This window comes from Arachis stenosperma, chromosome 4 (genome assembly GCF_014773155.1).
Source record: "Arachis stenosperma cultivar V10309 chromosome 4, arast.V10309.gnm1.PFL2, whole genome shotgun sequence".
NCBI classification, from domain to species: Eukaryota; Viridiplantae; Streptophyta; class Magnoliopsida; order Fabales; family Fabaceae; genus Arachis; species Arachis stenosperma.
In genome coordinates this window covers 18,399,402-18,415,729 of record NC_080380.1, presented here as the reverse complement: position 1 = coordinate 18,415,729, position 16,328 = coordinate 18,399,402, and the positions used below count along the sequence as shown (strand labels likewise).

Genomic DNA, 16,328 nt, shown 5'->3' with positions numbered 1-16,328 from the left:
AACGAACCTGGGGAATTGGGATCATCCTCCTCGGCCTAGGAGAGCTCGGGACAGACGGCTTCGACAAAACTTGGGAGGACCTTTCCCCGACCACCTTGGCCGGACGTTCTGAGCCGCGGTAGCCTTCCTTGCCTTCTTAAAGGCCTTCAGTGAGTCATTATTCTTCGACATCTCTGAAAAAACAAGAAAAATACAACGACTTATGAATATCCAGAAAGGAAAGCAGAAAACAAAAGACATGGGTGCACAGTTTAAAAAATACCCAGCACAGCACGAATCAAGGATGGATCCCCCAGAAATTTCTTGGTCTCAAGATGAGAAGGTTCCCCCCAAATATCCTCTAAAGCAGTGACAAAGGCCTGCTCGACCTCGTCTAACATCTCCCAGGTATACCTAGACACAACTACATTCCTCTGCCACTCTAAAGGAAAACGAGGCTCGCTATTCTCATCCAGGAAGAAAGGACGAGCTCCTTCAACAGCTCGGATCTTGAAAAAGTAATTCTTAAAATCGCGGAAAGACTCATCATACATGGAGAAGACTTTATGTCCCTGGGCCGACCTAAAAGAAATCCAAGAAGCTTTCTTTTGGTAGTCTCAGGCTTGGTCAACACAAAGAGATACAGAAAAAGGGTTAAAGAGGGCTTAATACCAAACTCATGACAAACCATCTGAAAAATCTTAATAAAACCCCAAGAATTCGGATGAAGCTGAGATGGGGCCACGTTGCAAGACCACAACAGGTCGGTCTCAAAAGAAGTAAAAGGAAGGGTAATATCCTTCTGGCTAAAGAAGAAATCGTATGCATAAAAGAAAGGACGCTCTCCCTGGATCGAAGTAGGAAAACAGACCCTGTCATCAGAATCGGGTGCCACCAACTCATAGTTGCGTTCTTGATTCTCACTACCACATATTCGATAGTGTTTCCTAAGCTTCATGCAGAATTCCGCATTGGCTAGGGATACACACAGCAACACTAGGGAGTCCAACCAGTCGGACATCCCCTCAGAAACCTTAGAGGATGCCTCGACAATATTTTTGCGAGACGACATGGCCAACTAATCCGACAAAGAAAAGGAAACGGGTTACTGGTGCGCGAAATTGTGAACAATACTTTTTCACAACTCTCATAATCCCCGGTAATGGCTCCAAAAACGTGGTGGCTCAATACCATGGCATTACACAACTTCGCACAACTAACCAGCAAGTGCACTGGGTCGTCCAAGTAATACCTTACGTGAGTAAGGGTCGATCCCACGGAGATTGTTAGCATTGAAGCAAGCTATGGTCATCTTGTAAATCTTAGTCAGGCAAACTCAAATATATATGATGATGAACGAAAATAATATAAAGATAAAGATAGTGATACTTATGTATATCATTGGTGTAAGAGCTTCAGACAAGTGTATGAAGATGCCTTCCCTTCCGTCTCTCTGCTTTCCTACTGCCTTCATCCAATCCTTCTTACTCCTTTCCATGGCAAGCTCGTGTAGGGTTTCACTGTTGTCAGCAGCTACCTCCCATCCTCTCAGTGAAAGCGATTGCATATGTCCTGTCACGGCATAGCGGAATTCAGCTGTCGGTTCTCGGTCAGGCCGGAATAGTATCCATTGATACTTTTGCGTCTGTCACTAACGCCCTAGCCTGCTAGGAGTTTGAAGCACGTCACAGTCATTCAGTCATTGAATCCTACTCAGAATACCACAGACAAGGTTTAGACCTTCCGGATTCTCTTGAATGCCGCCATCAGGTCCTGCCTATACCACGAAGATTCCGATTAAAGAATCCAAGAGATATTCACTAAGCCTCAGATGCTTGTAGAACAAGAGTGGTTGTCAGTCACCTTGTTCATGAGTGAGAATGGTGATGGGCGTCAATCATCACCTTCATCATGTTGAAGAACAAGTGATATCTTGGATAAAGAACAAGCGGAATTGAATGGAAGAACAATAGTAATTGCATTAATACTCGAGGTACAGCAGAGCTCCACACCTTAATCTATGGTGTGTAGAAACTCCACCGTTGAAAATACATAAGAACAAGGTCTAGGCATGGCCGAATGGCCAGCCTCCCAAAGGTCTAAGATAGCATAAAACGAAGATAGCTACCAAAAGTCTCCCCAAATACAATAGTAAAAGGTCCTACTTATAGAAAACTAGTACATAGATGAGTAAATGACATAAAAATCCACTTCCGGGCCCACTTGGTGTGTGCTTGGGCTGAGCAATGAAGCTTTTTCGTGTAGAGACTCTCCTTGGAGTTAAACGCCAGCTTTAGTGCCAGTTTGGGCGTTTAACTCCCAATTAGGTGCCAGTTCCGGCGTTTAACGCTGGAATTTCTTGAGGTGACTTTGAACGCCGGTTTGGGCCATCAAATCTTGGGTAAAGTATGGACTATTATATATTGCTGGAAAGCCCAGGATGTCTACTTTCCAACGCCGTTGAGAGCGCGCCAATTGGGCTTCTGTAGCTCCAGAAAATCCACTTCGAGTGCAGGGAGGTCAGAATCCAACAGCATCTGCAGTCCTTTTGAGTCTCTGGATCAGATTTTTGCTCAGGTCCCTCAATTTCAGCCAGAAAATACCTGAAATCACAGAAAAACACACAAACTCATAGTAAAGTCCAGAAAAGTGAATTTTAATTAAAAACTAATAAAAATATACTAAAAACTAACTAGATCATACTAAAAACATACTAAAAACAATGCCAAAAAGCATACAAATTATCCGCTCATCACAACACCAAACTTAAATTGTTGCTTGTCCCCAAGCAACTGAAGATCAAATAAGATAAAAAGAAGAGAATATGCAATGAACTCCAAAAACATCTATGAAGATCAGTATTAATTAGATGAGCGGGGCTTTTATCTTTTTGCCTCTGAATAGTTTTGGCATCTCACTCTATCCCTTGTAATTCAGAATGATTGGCTTCTTTAGGAACTCAGAATCCAGATAGTGTTAATGATTCTCCTAGTAAAGTATGATGATTCTTGAACATAGCTATTTCTTGAGTCTTGGCCGTGGCCCAAAGCACTCTGTCTTCTAGTATTACCACCGGATACATACATGCCACAGACACATAATTGGGTGAACCTTTTCAGATTGTGACTCAGCTTTGCTAAAGTCCCCAATTAGAGGTGTCCAGGGTTCTTAAGCACACTCTTATTTGCCTTGGATCACAACTTTTATTCTTTCTTTTTCTTTCTCCTTTTTTTTCGGTTTTTCTTCTCTTTTTCTTTTTTTTTTCGTTTGCTTTTTCTCTTTTTTTTTTTCTACTTTTTCTTGCTTCAAGAATCATTTTTAATGATTTTTCAGATCCTCAGTAACATGTCTCCTTTTTCATCATTCTTTCAAGAGCCAACATTCATGAACCACAAGTTCAAAAGACATATGCACTGTTCAAGCATACATTCAGAGAACAAAAGTGTTGCCACCACATCAAAATAATTAAACTGTTATAAAATTTAGAATTCATGCAATTCTTTCCTTTATCAATTAAGCACATTTTTATTCAAGAAAGGTGATGGATTCATAGGACATTCATAACTTTAAGGCATAGACACTAAGATACTAATGATCACAAGACACAAACATGGACAAACATAAAGCATAAAAATCGAAAAACAGAATGAATAAAGAACAAGGAAATCAAGGAACGGGTCCACCTTAGTGATGGCGGCTCTTTCTTGCTCTTGAAGATCCTATGGAGTGCTTGAGCTCCTCAATGTCTCTTCCTTGTCTTTGTTGCTCCTCCCTCATGATTCTTTGGTCTTCTCTAATTTCATGGAGGAGAATGGAGTGTTCTTGATGCTCCACCCTTAGTTGTCCCATGTTGGAACTCAACTCTCCTAGGGAGGTGTTTAGTTGCTCCCAATAATTTTGTGGAGGAAAGTGCATCCCTTGAGGAATCTCAGGGATCTCATGGTGAGAGGGGTCTCTTGTGTACTCCATCCTTTTCTTGGTGATGGGCTTGTCCTCATCAATGGGGGTATCTCCCTCTATGTCAACTCCAACTGAATAACAGAGGTGACAGATGAGATGAGGAAAGGTTAACCTTGCCAAAGTGGAGGTCTTGTCCGCCACCTTGTAGAGTTCTTGGGATATAACCTCATGAACTTCTATTTCTTCTCCAATCATGATGTTATGGATCATGATAGCCCGGTCTATGGTAACTTCGGACCGGTTGCTAGTGGGAATGATTGAGCGTTGTATGAACTCTAACCATCCTCTAGCCACGGGCTTGAGGTCATGCCTTCTTAATTGAACCGGCTTTCCTCTTGAATCTTGCTTCCATTGTGCGCCCTCTTCACATATGGTTGTGAGGACTTGGTCCAACCTTTGATCAAAGTTGACCCTTCTAGTGTAAGGGTGCTCATCTCCTTGCATCATAGGCAAGTTGAACGCCACCCTCACACTCTCCGGACTAAAATCCAAGTATTTCCCCCGAACCATAGTGAGATAATTCTTTGGATTTGGGTTCACACTTTGGTCATGGTTCTTGGTGATCCATGCATTGGCATAGAACTCTTGAACCATCAAGATTCCGACTTGTTGAATGGGGTTGGTAAGCACTTCCCAACCTCTTCTTCGGATCTCATGGCGGATCTCCGGATATTCACCCTTTTTGAGTGAAAAGGGGACTTCGGGGATCACCTTCTTCAAGGCCACAACTTCATAGAAGTGGACTTGATGCACCCTTGAGAGGAATCTATCCATCTCCCATGACTCGGAGGTGGAAGCTTTTGCCTTCCCTTTCCTCTTTTTAGAGGTTTCTCCGGCCTTGGATGCCATAAATGGTTATGAAAAAGCAACGCTTTTACCACACCAAACTTAAAATGTTTGCTCGTCCTCGAGCAAAAGAAGAAAGAAGAGAGTAGAAGAAGAAGAAATGAGGAAGAGGGGGAAGGTGGTGTGTTCGGCCAAGAAGGGAAAGAAGGGGTGTTTAGGTTGTGTGAAAATGAAGGGTTGAAGAAGGGTATATATAGGAGAGAGGGGGGTTAATGGTTCGGCCATGATGGGTGGGTTTGGGAGGGAAAGTGGTTTGAATTTGAAGGGTGAGGTTGGTGGGGATTTATGAAGGATGGATGTGAGTGGTGAAGAGAAAGATAGGATTTGATAGGTGAAGGGTTTTTGGGGAAGAGGTATTGAGGTGATTGGTGAATAGGGGAAGAAGAGAGAGAGTGATGGTGGGGTCCTGTGGGGTCCACAGATCCTGTGGTGTCAAGGAAAAGTCATCCCTGCACCAAATGTTGCTCAAAATCACGTTTTGAGGTATTTCTGGCGTTAAACGCCGGGCTGGTGCCCATTCCTGGCGTTTAACGCCAGGTTGTTGCCCTTTACTGGCGTTTAACGCCAGTCTGGTGCCCCTTTCTGGCGTTAAACGCCCAGAATGGTGCCAGACTGGGCGTTAAACGCCCAACAGCTAGCATTACTGGCGTTTGAACGCCAGCTTCTTCTCTTCCAGGGTGTGCTGTTTTTCTTCCTGTTTTTTATTCTGTTTTTGCTTTTTTCATTATTTTTGTGACTTCTTATGATCATCAACCTACAAAAAAGATAAAATAACAAAAGAAAATAATTAGCTATAAAACATTGGGTTGCCTCCCAACAAGCGCTTCTTTAATGTCATTAGCTTGACAGAGGACTCTCATGGAGCCTCAGAAATACTCAGAACCGTGTTGGAACCTCCCAACACCAAACTTAGAGTTTGAATGTGGGGGTTCAACACCAAACTTAGAGTTTGGTTGTGGCCTCCCAATACCAAACTTAGAGTTTGACTGTGGGGGCTCTGCTTGGCTCTGTTTTGAGAGAAGCTCTTCATGCTTCCTCTCCATGATGATAGAGGGATGTCCTTGGGCCTCAAACACCAAGGATTCTCCATTCACTTGAATGATCAACTCTCCTCTATCAACATCAATCACAGCCTTTGCTGTGGCTAGGAAGGGTCTGCCAAGGATGATGGATTCATCCATGCACTTCCCAGTCTCTAGGACTATGAAATCAGTAGGGATGTAATGGTCTTCAATCTTCACCAAAACATTCTCTACAAGTCCATGAGCTTGTTTTCTTGAATTGTCTGCCATCTCTAATGAGATTCTTGCAGCTTGCACCTCAAAGATCCCTAATTTCTCCATTACAGAGAGGGGCATGAGGTTTACACTTGACCCTAAGTCACACAAGACCTTTTTGAAGGTCATGGTGCCTATGGTACAAGGTATAGAAAACTTCCCAGGATCTTGCCTCTTTAGAGGCAGTTTCTGCCTAGACAAGTCATCCAGTTCTTTGGTGAGCAAAGGTGGTTCTTCCTCCCAAGTCTCATTTCCAAATAACTTGTCATTTAGCTTCATGATTGCTCCAAGGTATTTAGCAACTTGCTCTTCAGTGACATACTCATCCTCTTCAGAGGAAGAATTCTCATCAGAGCTCATGAATGGCAGAAGTAAGTCCAATGGAATCTCTATAGTCTTATTTTGAGCCTCAGATTCCCATTGTTCCTCATTGAGGAACTCAGAGGAGATTGGCACACGCCCACTGAGGTCTTCCTCAGTGGCGTCCTCCTCCTCTCTTTCCTCTCCATATTCGGCCATGTTTATGGCTTTGCACTCTCCTTTTGAATTTTCTTCTGTATTACTTGGAAGAGTACTAGGAGGGAGTTCAGTAATTTTCTTGCTCAGCTGTCCCACTTGTCCTTCCAAATTTCTGATGGAGGACCTTGTTTCATTCATGAAACTTTGAGTGGTCTTTATTAGATCAGAGACCATTGTTGCTAAGTCAGAAGTATTCTGCTTAGAACTCTCTGTCTGTTGCTGAGAAGATGATGGAAAAGGCTTGCCATTGCTATACCTGTTTCTTCCACCATTATTGTTATTGAAACCTTGTTGAGGTCTCTCTTGATTCTTCCATGAGAAATTTGGGTGATTTCTCCATGAAGAATTATAGGTGTTTCCATAGGGTTCTCCTAGGTAATTCACCTCTTCCATTGAAGGGTTCTCAGGATCATAAGCTTCTTCCTCAGATGAAGCATCCTTAGTACTGTTTGGTGCATTTTGCATTCCAGACAGACTTTGAGAAATCAAATTGACTTGTTGAGTCAATATCTTGTTCTGAGCCAATATGGCATTCAGAGTGTCAATCTCAAGAACTCCTTTCTTCTGACTAGTCCCATTGTTCACAGGATTCCTTTCAGAAGTGTACATGAATTGGTTATTTGCAACCATTTCAATCAATTCTTGAGCTTCTGCAGGCGTCTTCTTCAGATGAAGAGATCCTCCAGCAGAGCTATCCAAAGACATCTTGGATAGTTCAGAGAGACCATCATAGAAAATACCTATGATGCTCCATTCAGAAAGCATGTCTGAAGGACATCTTCTGATTAATTGTTTGTATCTTTCCCAAGCTTCATAGAGGGATTCTCCATCCTTCTGTCTGAAGGTTTGGACTTCCACTCTAAGCTTACTCCATCTTTGTGGTGGAAAGAACTTTGCCAAGAAGGCATTGACTAGCTTTTTCCAAGAGTCCAGGCTTTCTTTAGGTTGAGAGTCCAACCATATTCTAGCTCTGTCTCTTACAGCAAAAGGGAATAGCATCAGTCTGTAGACCTCAGGGTTAACCCCATTTGTCTTGACTGTGTCACAGATTTGCAAGAATTCAGCTAAGAACTGATGAGGATCTTCCATCGGAAGTCCATGGAACTTGCAATTCTGTTGCATTAGAGAAACTAATTGAGGCTTAAGCTCAAAGTTGTTTGCTCCAATGGCAGGGATAGAGATGCTTCTCCCATAAAAATCAGGAGTAGGTGCAGTGAAGTCACCCAGCACCTTCCTTGCATTGTTGGCATTGTTGTTGTTTTCGGCTGCCATGTGTTCTTCGTCCTTGAAGAATTCGGTCAGGTCCTCTAAAGAGAGTTGTGCTTTAGCTTCTCTTAGCTTTCTCTTCAAGGTCCTTTCAGGTTCAGGATCAGCTTCAACAAGAATGCCTTTGTCTCTGCTCCTGCTCATATGAAATAGGAGAGAAAAAGAAAATGTGGAATCCTCTATGTCACAGTATAGAGATTCCTTGAAGTGTCAGAGGAAAAGAGAAATAGTAAGAAGAAGGAGAAGAATAATTCGAACTTTAATTAGATAAGGTTCGAATTGTGCATTAAGAAGGAGTAGTACTCCATAAATAGAAGGATGTGGGAAGGAGGGAAGAGAATTTTCGAAAATTCAATTAAAAGATTTTGAAAACATTTTGAAAATTTGATTGATAATTTTCGAAAATTAAAAGTGAAAAAGAAATCAAGTGAATTTTGAAAAAGATTTTGAAATTAGAAATTAAAAAGATTTGATTGAAAACTATTAAAAAAGATGAGGTTAAAAAGATTTGATTGAAAAGTTATGGTTTTAAAAAGATGTGATTGAGAAGATATGGTTTGAAAACAATTTTAAAGGATATGATTTGAAAACAATTTGAAAAGATGTGATTTTTAAAAAAAATTGATGACTTGCCTAACAAGAAAAGATATGATTCAAACATAAAACCTTCCTTAATAGAAAAGGCAAAAAATGTTCAATCAAATCATTAATTGTTAGTAAGTATCTTTGAAAAAGGAAAGAAATTGATTTTGAAAACATTTGATTGAAAAGATATGATTTGAAAAAGATTTGGTTTTGAAAAACTTTGAAAACTTGAAAAAAGATTGATTTGAAAACAAAATCTTCCCCTAGCACCATCCTGGCGTTAAACGCCCAGAATGGTATACATTCTGGCGTTTAACGCCCAAAATGCTACCTCTTTGGGCGTTAAACGCCCAACCAGGTACCCTGGCTGGCGTTTAAACGCCAGTCTGCCTTCTTCACTGGGCATTTTGAATGCTCAGCTTTTTCTGTATAATTCCTCTGCAGTATGTTCTGAATCTTCAATTCTTTGTCTTATTGACTTGAAAAGACACAAATTAAAATATTTTTGGATTTTTAATAATCAAAATGCAACAAGAATCAAATAACAATGCATGCAAGACACCAAACTTAGCAGTTTGTGTACTACTGACACTATATGAGACACATAAATACTCAAGCCAAAAGAATTCAAAGATCAGAGTAAGAAATCATCAAGAATTACTTGAAGATCCTTAAGACATGAATGAATGCATGTAATTGACACCAAACTTAAGATGAGACACTAGACTTAAGCAAGAAACAGCAAATATTTTTTTGGTTTTTATGATTTTGTAATTTTTTTTGTGTTTTTCGAAAATTAAGTGGAAAAAGGTATCAAAATTCTTAATGAGAATTCCAGGAATCAGTGCAATGCTAGTCTAAGACTCCGGTCCAGGAATTAGACATGGCTTCACAGCCAGCCAAGCTTTCAAAGAAAGCTTCGGTCCAAAACACTAGACATGACCAAAGGTCAGCCAAGCCTTAGCGGATCACTGCTCCAAAAGCAAAATTGATGAAAATCAACAAGCTCTTGTGGTGATAAGTTGAAACCTCGGTCCAATCAGATTAGACATGGCTTCTCAGCCAGCCAGATTTCAACAAATCATCATGAAACTCTAGAATTCACCTTCAAGAATTTCGAAAAAAATAAATACCTAATCTAAGCAACAAGATGAACCGTCAGTTGTCCAAACTAGAACAATCCCAGGCATTGTTACCAAAAGCTTGCTCAAAACTTGAACAATCCCCGGCAACGGCGCCAAAAACTTGGTGCGCGAAATTGTGAACAATACTTTTTCACAACTCTCATAATCCCCGGTAATGGCTCCAAAAACGTGGTGGCTCAATACCATGGCATTACACAACTTCGCACAACTAACCAGCAAGTGCACTGGGTCGTCCAAGTAATACCTTACGTGAGTAAGGGTCGATCCCACGGAGATTGTTAGCATTGAAGCAAGCTATGGTCATCTTGTAAATCTTAGTCAGGCAAACTCAAATATATATGATGATGAACGAAAATAATATAAAGATAAAGATAGTGATACTTATGTATATCATTGGTGTAAGAGCTTCAGACAAGTGTATGAAGATGCCTTCCCTTCCGTCTCTCTGCTTTCCTACTGCCTTCATCCAATCCTTCTTACTCCTTTCCATGGCAAGCTCGTGTAGGGTTTCACTGTTGTCAGCAGCTACCTCCCATCCTCTCAGTGAAAGCGATTGCATATGTCCTGTCACGGCATAGCGGAATTCAGCTGTCGGTTCTCGGTCAGGCCGGAATAGTATCCATTGATACTTTTGCGTCTGTCACTAACGCCCTAGCCTGCTAGGAGTTTGAAGCACGTCACAGTCATTCAGTCATTGAATCCTACTCAGAATACCACAGACAAGGTTTAGACCTTCCGGATTCTCTTGAATGCCGCCATCAGGTCCTGCCTATACCACGAAGATTCCGATTAAAGAATCCAAGATATATTCACTAAGCCTCAGATGCTTGTAGAACAAGAGTGGTTGTCAGTCACCTTGTTCATGAGTGAGAATGGTGATGGGCGTCAATCATCACCTTCATCATGTTGAAGAACAAGTGATATCTTGGATAAAGAACAAGCGGAATTGAATGGAAGAACAATAGTAATTGCATTAATACTCGAGGTACAGCAGAGCTCCACACCTTAATCTATGGTGTGTAGAAACTCCACCGTTGAAAATACATAAGAACAAGGTCTAGGCATGGCCGAATGGCCAGCCTCCCAAAGGTCTAAGATAGCATAAAACGAAGATAGCTACCAAAAGTCTCCCCAAATACAATAGTAAAAGGTCCTACTTATAGAAAACTAGTACATAGATGAGTAAATGACATAAAAATCCACTTTCGGGCCCACTTGGTGTGTGCTTGGGCTGTGCAATGAAGCTTTTTCGTGTAGAGACTCTCCTTGGAGTTAAACGCCAGCTTTAGTGCCAGTTTGGGCGTTTAACTCCCAATTAGGTGCCAGTTCCGGCGTTTAACGCTGGAATTTCTTGAGGTGACTTTGAACGCCGGTTTGGGCCATCAAATCTTGGGCAAAGTATGGACTATTATATATTGCTGGAAAGCCCAGGATGTCTACTTTCCAACGCCGTTGAGAGCACGCCAATTGGACTTCTGTAGCTCCAGAAAATCCACTTCGAGTGCAGGGAGGTCAGAATCCAACAGCATCTGCAGTCCTTTTGAGTCTCTGGATCAGATTTTTGCTCAGGTCCCTCAATTTCAGCCAGAAAATACCTGAAATCACAGAAAAACACACAAACTCATAGTAAAGTCCAGAAAAGTGAATTTTAATTAAAAACTAATAAAAATATACTAAAAACTAACTAGATCATACTAAAAACATACTAAAAACAATGCCAAAAAGCATACAAATTATCCGCTCATCAGTTACTAACCCCAAAAAAGCAAGTTCGGACAAAATGAAAGCAACTCGGACAAATGCGACCTTAAGCACACAAAACAGTAAAAGGAAAATCCCAGGACGCACACTGGTGCACGAAATTGTGATCAATACAACTTCGCACAACTAACCAGCAAGTGTACTGGGTCGTCCAAGTAATAAACCTTACGCGAGTAAGGGTCGATCCCACAGAGATTGTTGGTATGAAGCAAGCTATGGTCACCTTGTCAATCTTAGTCAGGCAAACTCAAATGGGTATGGTGATGAACGAATAAAACATAAAGATAAAGATAGAGATACTTATGTAATTCATTGGTAGGAACTTCAGATAAGCGTATGAAGATGCCTTCCCTTCCGTCTCTCTGCTCTCCTACTGTCTTCTTCCAATCCTTCTTACTTCTTTCCATGGCAAGCTTATGCAAGGGTTTCACCATTGTCAGTGGCTACCTCCCATCCTCTCAGTGGAAATGTTCAACGCACCCTGTCACGGCACGGCTATCCATCTGTCGGTTCTCAATCAGGCCGGAATAGAATCCAGTGATTCTTTTACGTCTGTCACTAACGCCCCGCCTTCAGGAGTTTGAAGCACGTCACAGTCATTCAATCATTGAATCCTACTCAGAATACCACAGACAAGGTTAGACCTTCCGGATTCTCTTGAATGCCGCCATCAGTTCTAGCCTATACCACGAAGATTCTGGTTAAGAAATCCAAGAGATAAACATTAGAGCCTTGTTTGCTTGTAGAACAGAAGTGGTTGTCAGGCACTCGTTCATAGGTGAGAATGATGATGAGTGTCACATAATCATCACATTCATCATGTTCTTGGGTGCAAATGAATATCTTAGAACAAGAACAAGCGGAATTGAATAGAAGAACAATAGTAATTGCATTAATACTCGAGGTACAGCAGAGCTCCACACCTTAATCTATGGTGTGTAGAAACTCCACCATTGAAAATACAAAAGAACAAGGTCTAGGCATGGCCGAATGGCCAGCCTCCCAAAGTGATCAAAAGATCTCAAGAACAAAAGATTCCAAAGATCAGAAGATGAAAATACAATAGTAAAAAGTCATACTTATAGAAGACTAGTAGCATAAGGTTTACAAGATGAGTAAATGACATAAAAATCCACTTCCGGGCCCACTGGGTGTGTGCTTGGGCTGAGCAATGAAGCATTTTCGTGTAGAGACTCTTCTTGGAGTTAAACGCCAGCTTTTATGCCAGTTTGGGCGTTTAACTCCCATTTTGGTGCCAGTTCCGGCGTTTAACGCTGGGAAATCTGAAGGTGACTTTGAACGCCGGTTTGGGCCATCAAATCTTGGGCAAAGTATGAACTATCATATATTGCTGGAAAGCCCAGGATGTCTACTTTCCAACGCCGTTGAGAGCGCGCCAATTGGGCTTCTGTAGCTCCAGAAAATCCACTTCGAGTGTAGGGAGGTCAGAATCCAACAGCATCTGCAGTCCTTTTCAGTCTCTGAATCAGATTTTTGCTCAGGTCCCTCAATTTCAGCCAGAAAATACCTGAAATCACAGAAAAACACACAAACTCATAGTAAAGTCCAGAAAAGTGAATTTTAACTAAAAACTAATAAAAATATACTAAAAACTAAACCAAATATACTAAAAACATACTAAAAACAATGCCAAAAAGCGTACAAATTATCCGCTCATCACAACACCAAACTTAAATTGTTGCTTGTCCCCAAGCAACTGAAAATCAAATAAGATAAAAAGAAGAGAATATACTATAGACTCCAAATTATCAATGAAACTTAGCTCCAAATTAGATGAGCGGGACTAGTAGCTTTTTGCCTCCGAACAGTTTTGGCATCTCACTTTATCCTTTGAAATTTAGAATGATTGGCTTCTTTAGGAACTCAGAACCCAGATAGTGTTATTGATTCTCCTAGTTAAGTATGATGATTCTTGAACACAGCTACTTATTGAGTCTTGGCCGTGGCCCAAAGCACTCTGTCTTCCAGTATTACCACCGGATACATACATGCCACAGACACATAATTGGGTGAACCTTTTCAGATTGTGACTCAGCTTTGCTAGAGTCCCCAATTAGAGGTGTCCAGGGTTCTTAAGTACACTCTTTTTGCCTTGGATCACAACTTTATTTATTTCTTTTTCTTTCCTCCCCTTTTTTTTTCTTTTTTCGTTTTTTTTCTTCTCTTTTTTTTTGTATTCACTGCTTTTTCTTGCTTCAAGAATCATTTTTTTATGATTTTTCAGATCCTCAGTAACATGTCTCCTTTTTCATCATTCTTTCAAGAGCCAACATTCATGAACCACAAATTCAAAAGATACATGCACTGTTCAAGCATACATTCAGAAAACAAAAAATATTGCCACCACATCAAACTAATTAAGCTAGTTTTAAAGATGAATTCGAAATCCTGTACTTCTTGTTCTTTTGTGATTAAAACATTTTTCATTTAAGAAAGGTGATGGATTCATAGGACATTCATAACTTTAAGGCATAGACACTAAGACACTAATGATCATAAGACACAAACATGGACAAACATAAGCATAAAAATTCGAAAAACAAGAAAATAAAGAACAAGGAGATTAAAGAACGGGTCCACCTTAGTGATGGCGGCTTGTTCTTCCTCTTGAAGGTCTTATGGAGTGCTTGAGCTCCTCAATGTCTCTTCCTTGTCTTTGTTGCTCCTCTCTCATGATTCTTTGATCTTCTCTAATTTCATGGAGGAGGATGGAATGTTCTTGGTGCTCCACCCTTAGTTGTCCCATGTTGGAATTCAATTCTCCTAGGGAGGTGTTTAGTTGCTCCCAATAGTCTTGTGGAGGAAAGTGCATCCCTTGAGGCATCTTAGGGATCTCATGATGAGAGGGGTCTCTTGTTTGCTCCATCCTTTTCTTAGTGATGGGCTTGAGGTCATGCCTTCTCAGTTGAACCGGCTTTCCTCTTGAATCTCTCTTCCATTGAGCGCCCTCTTCACAAATGTCTGTGAGGACTTGGTCCAACCTTTGATCAAAGTTGACCCTTTTTGAGTTTGAAAGGGCCCTCATGGATCACCTTCTTCATGGCTACAACTTCATAGAAGTGGTCTTGATGCACCCTTGAGATGAATCTCTCCATCTCCCATGACTCGGAGGTGGAAGCTTTTGCCTTCCCTTTCCTCTTTCTAGAGGTTTCTCCGGCTTTGGATGCCATAAATGGTTATGGAAAAACAAAAAGCACTGCTTTTACCACACCAAACTTAAAAGGTTTGCTCGTCCTCGAGCAAAAGAAGAAAGAAGAGAGTAGAAGAAGAAGAAATGGAGGAGAGGGAGATGGCTATGAGGTTCGGCCAAAAGGGGAAGAAGTAGTGTTTAGGGTGTGTGAAAATGAAGAAGTGAAGAAGGGTTTTTATAGGGGTGAGGGGAGGGGTAGGGTTCGGCCATTATGGGTGGGTTTGGGAGGGAAAGTGGTTTGAATTTGAATAGTGAGGTAGGTGGGGTTTTATGAAGGATGGATGTGAGTGGTGAAGAGAAAGATGAGATTGGATAGGTGAAGGATTTTTGGGGAAGAGGTATGGAAGTGATTGGTAAATAGGTAAAGAAGAGAGAGAGTGGTGGGGTTGGTGGGGATCCTGTGGAGTCCACAGATCCTGAGGTGTCAAGGAAAAGTCATCCCTGCACCAAATGGCATGCAAAATCACGTTTTGAGCCAATTCTGGCGTTAAACGCCGGGCTGGTGCCCATTTCTGGCGTTTAACGCCAGGTTCTTGCCCTTTCCTGGCGTTTAACGCCAGTCTGGTGCCCCTTTCTGGCGTTAAACGCCCAGAATGGTGCCAGACTGGGCGTTAAACGCCCATCTGCTAACCTTACTGGCGTTTAAACGCCAGCAGGTTCTTCCTCCAGGGTGTGCTGTTTTTCTTCCTGTTTTTCATTCTGTTTTTGCTTTTTTCATTGATTTTGTGACTTCTTATGATCATCAACCTACAAAAAACATAAAATAACAAAAGAAAATAGTCAAAATATAATATTGGGTTGCCTCCCAACAAGCGCTTCTTTAGTGTCATTAGCTTGACAGAGGACTCTCATGGAGCCTCAGAAATGCTCAGAGCTATGTTGGAACCTCCCAACACCAAACTTAGAGTTTGAATGTGGGGGTTCAACACCAAACTTAGAGTTTGGTTGTGTTCTCCCAACACCAAACTTAGAGTTTGACTGTGGGGGCTCTGTTTGACTCTAAATTGAGAGAAGCTCTTCATGCTTCCTCTCTATGGTGACAGAGGGATATCCTTGAGCCTTAAACACAAAGGATTCTTCATTCACTTGAATGATCAGTTCACCTCTATCAACATCAATCACAGCCTTTGCTGTGGCTAGGAAGGGTCTGCCAAGGATGATGGATTCATCCATGCACTTCCCAGTTTCTAGGACTATGAAATCAGCAGGGATGTAGTGGTCTTCAATCTTCACCAAAACATCCTCTACAAGTCCATGAGCTTGTTTTCTTGAGTTGTCTGCCATCTCTAATGAGATTCTTGCAGCTTGCACCTCAAGGATACCTATTTTCTCCATTACAGAGAGAGGCATGAGGTTTACACTTGACCCTAAGTCACACAAGGCCTTCTTGAAGGTCATGGTGCCTATGGTGCAAGGTATTGAAAACTTCCCAGGATCCTATCTCTTTTGAGGCAGTTTCTGCCTAGACAAGTCATCCAGTTCTTTGGTGAGCAAAGGGGGTTCATCCTCCCAAGTCTCATTTCCAAATAACTTGTCATTTAACTTCATGATTGCTTCAAGGTATTTAGCAAACTTGCTCTTCAGTGACATACTCATCCTCTTCAGAGGAAGAATACTCATCAGAGCTCATGAAAGGCAGAAGTAAGTCCAATGGAATCTCTATGATCTCATTTTGAGCCTCAGATTCCCATGGTTCCTCATTAGGGAACTCATTGGAGGCTAGTGCACGCCCATTGAGGTCTTCCTCAATGGCGTTCACTTCCTCTCCTTCCTCTCCAA

General features: G+C 41.5%; 1 non-coding gene across 1 annotated transcript; it reads left to right on the top strand.

The window, feature by feature from the left end:
- The first annotated feature begins 7,340 nt into the window (after positions 1–7,340).
- Positions 7,341–7,448, top strand: LOC130978019 (small nucleolar RNA R71). The gene has a single exon (XR_009085683.1). It is a non-coding gene; the product is annotated as a small nucleolar RNA R71 (small nucleolar RNA).
- The last annotated feature ends 8,880 nt before the right edge of the window (positions 7,449–16,328 follow it).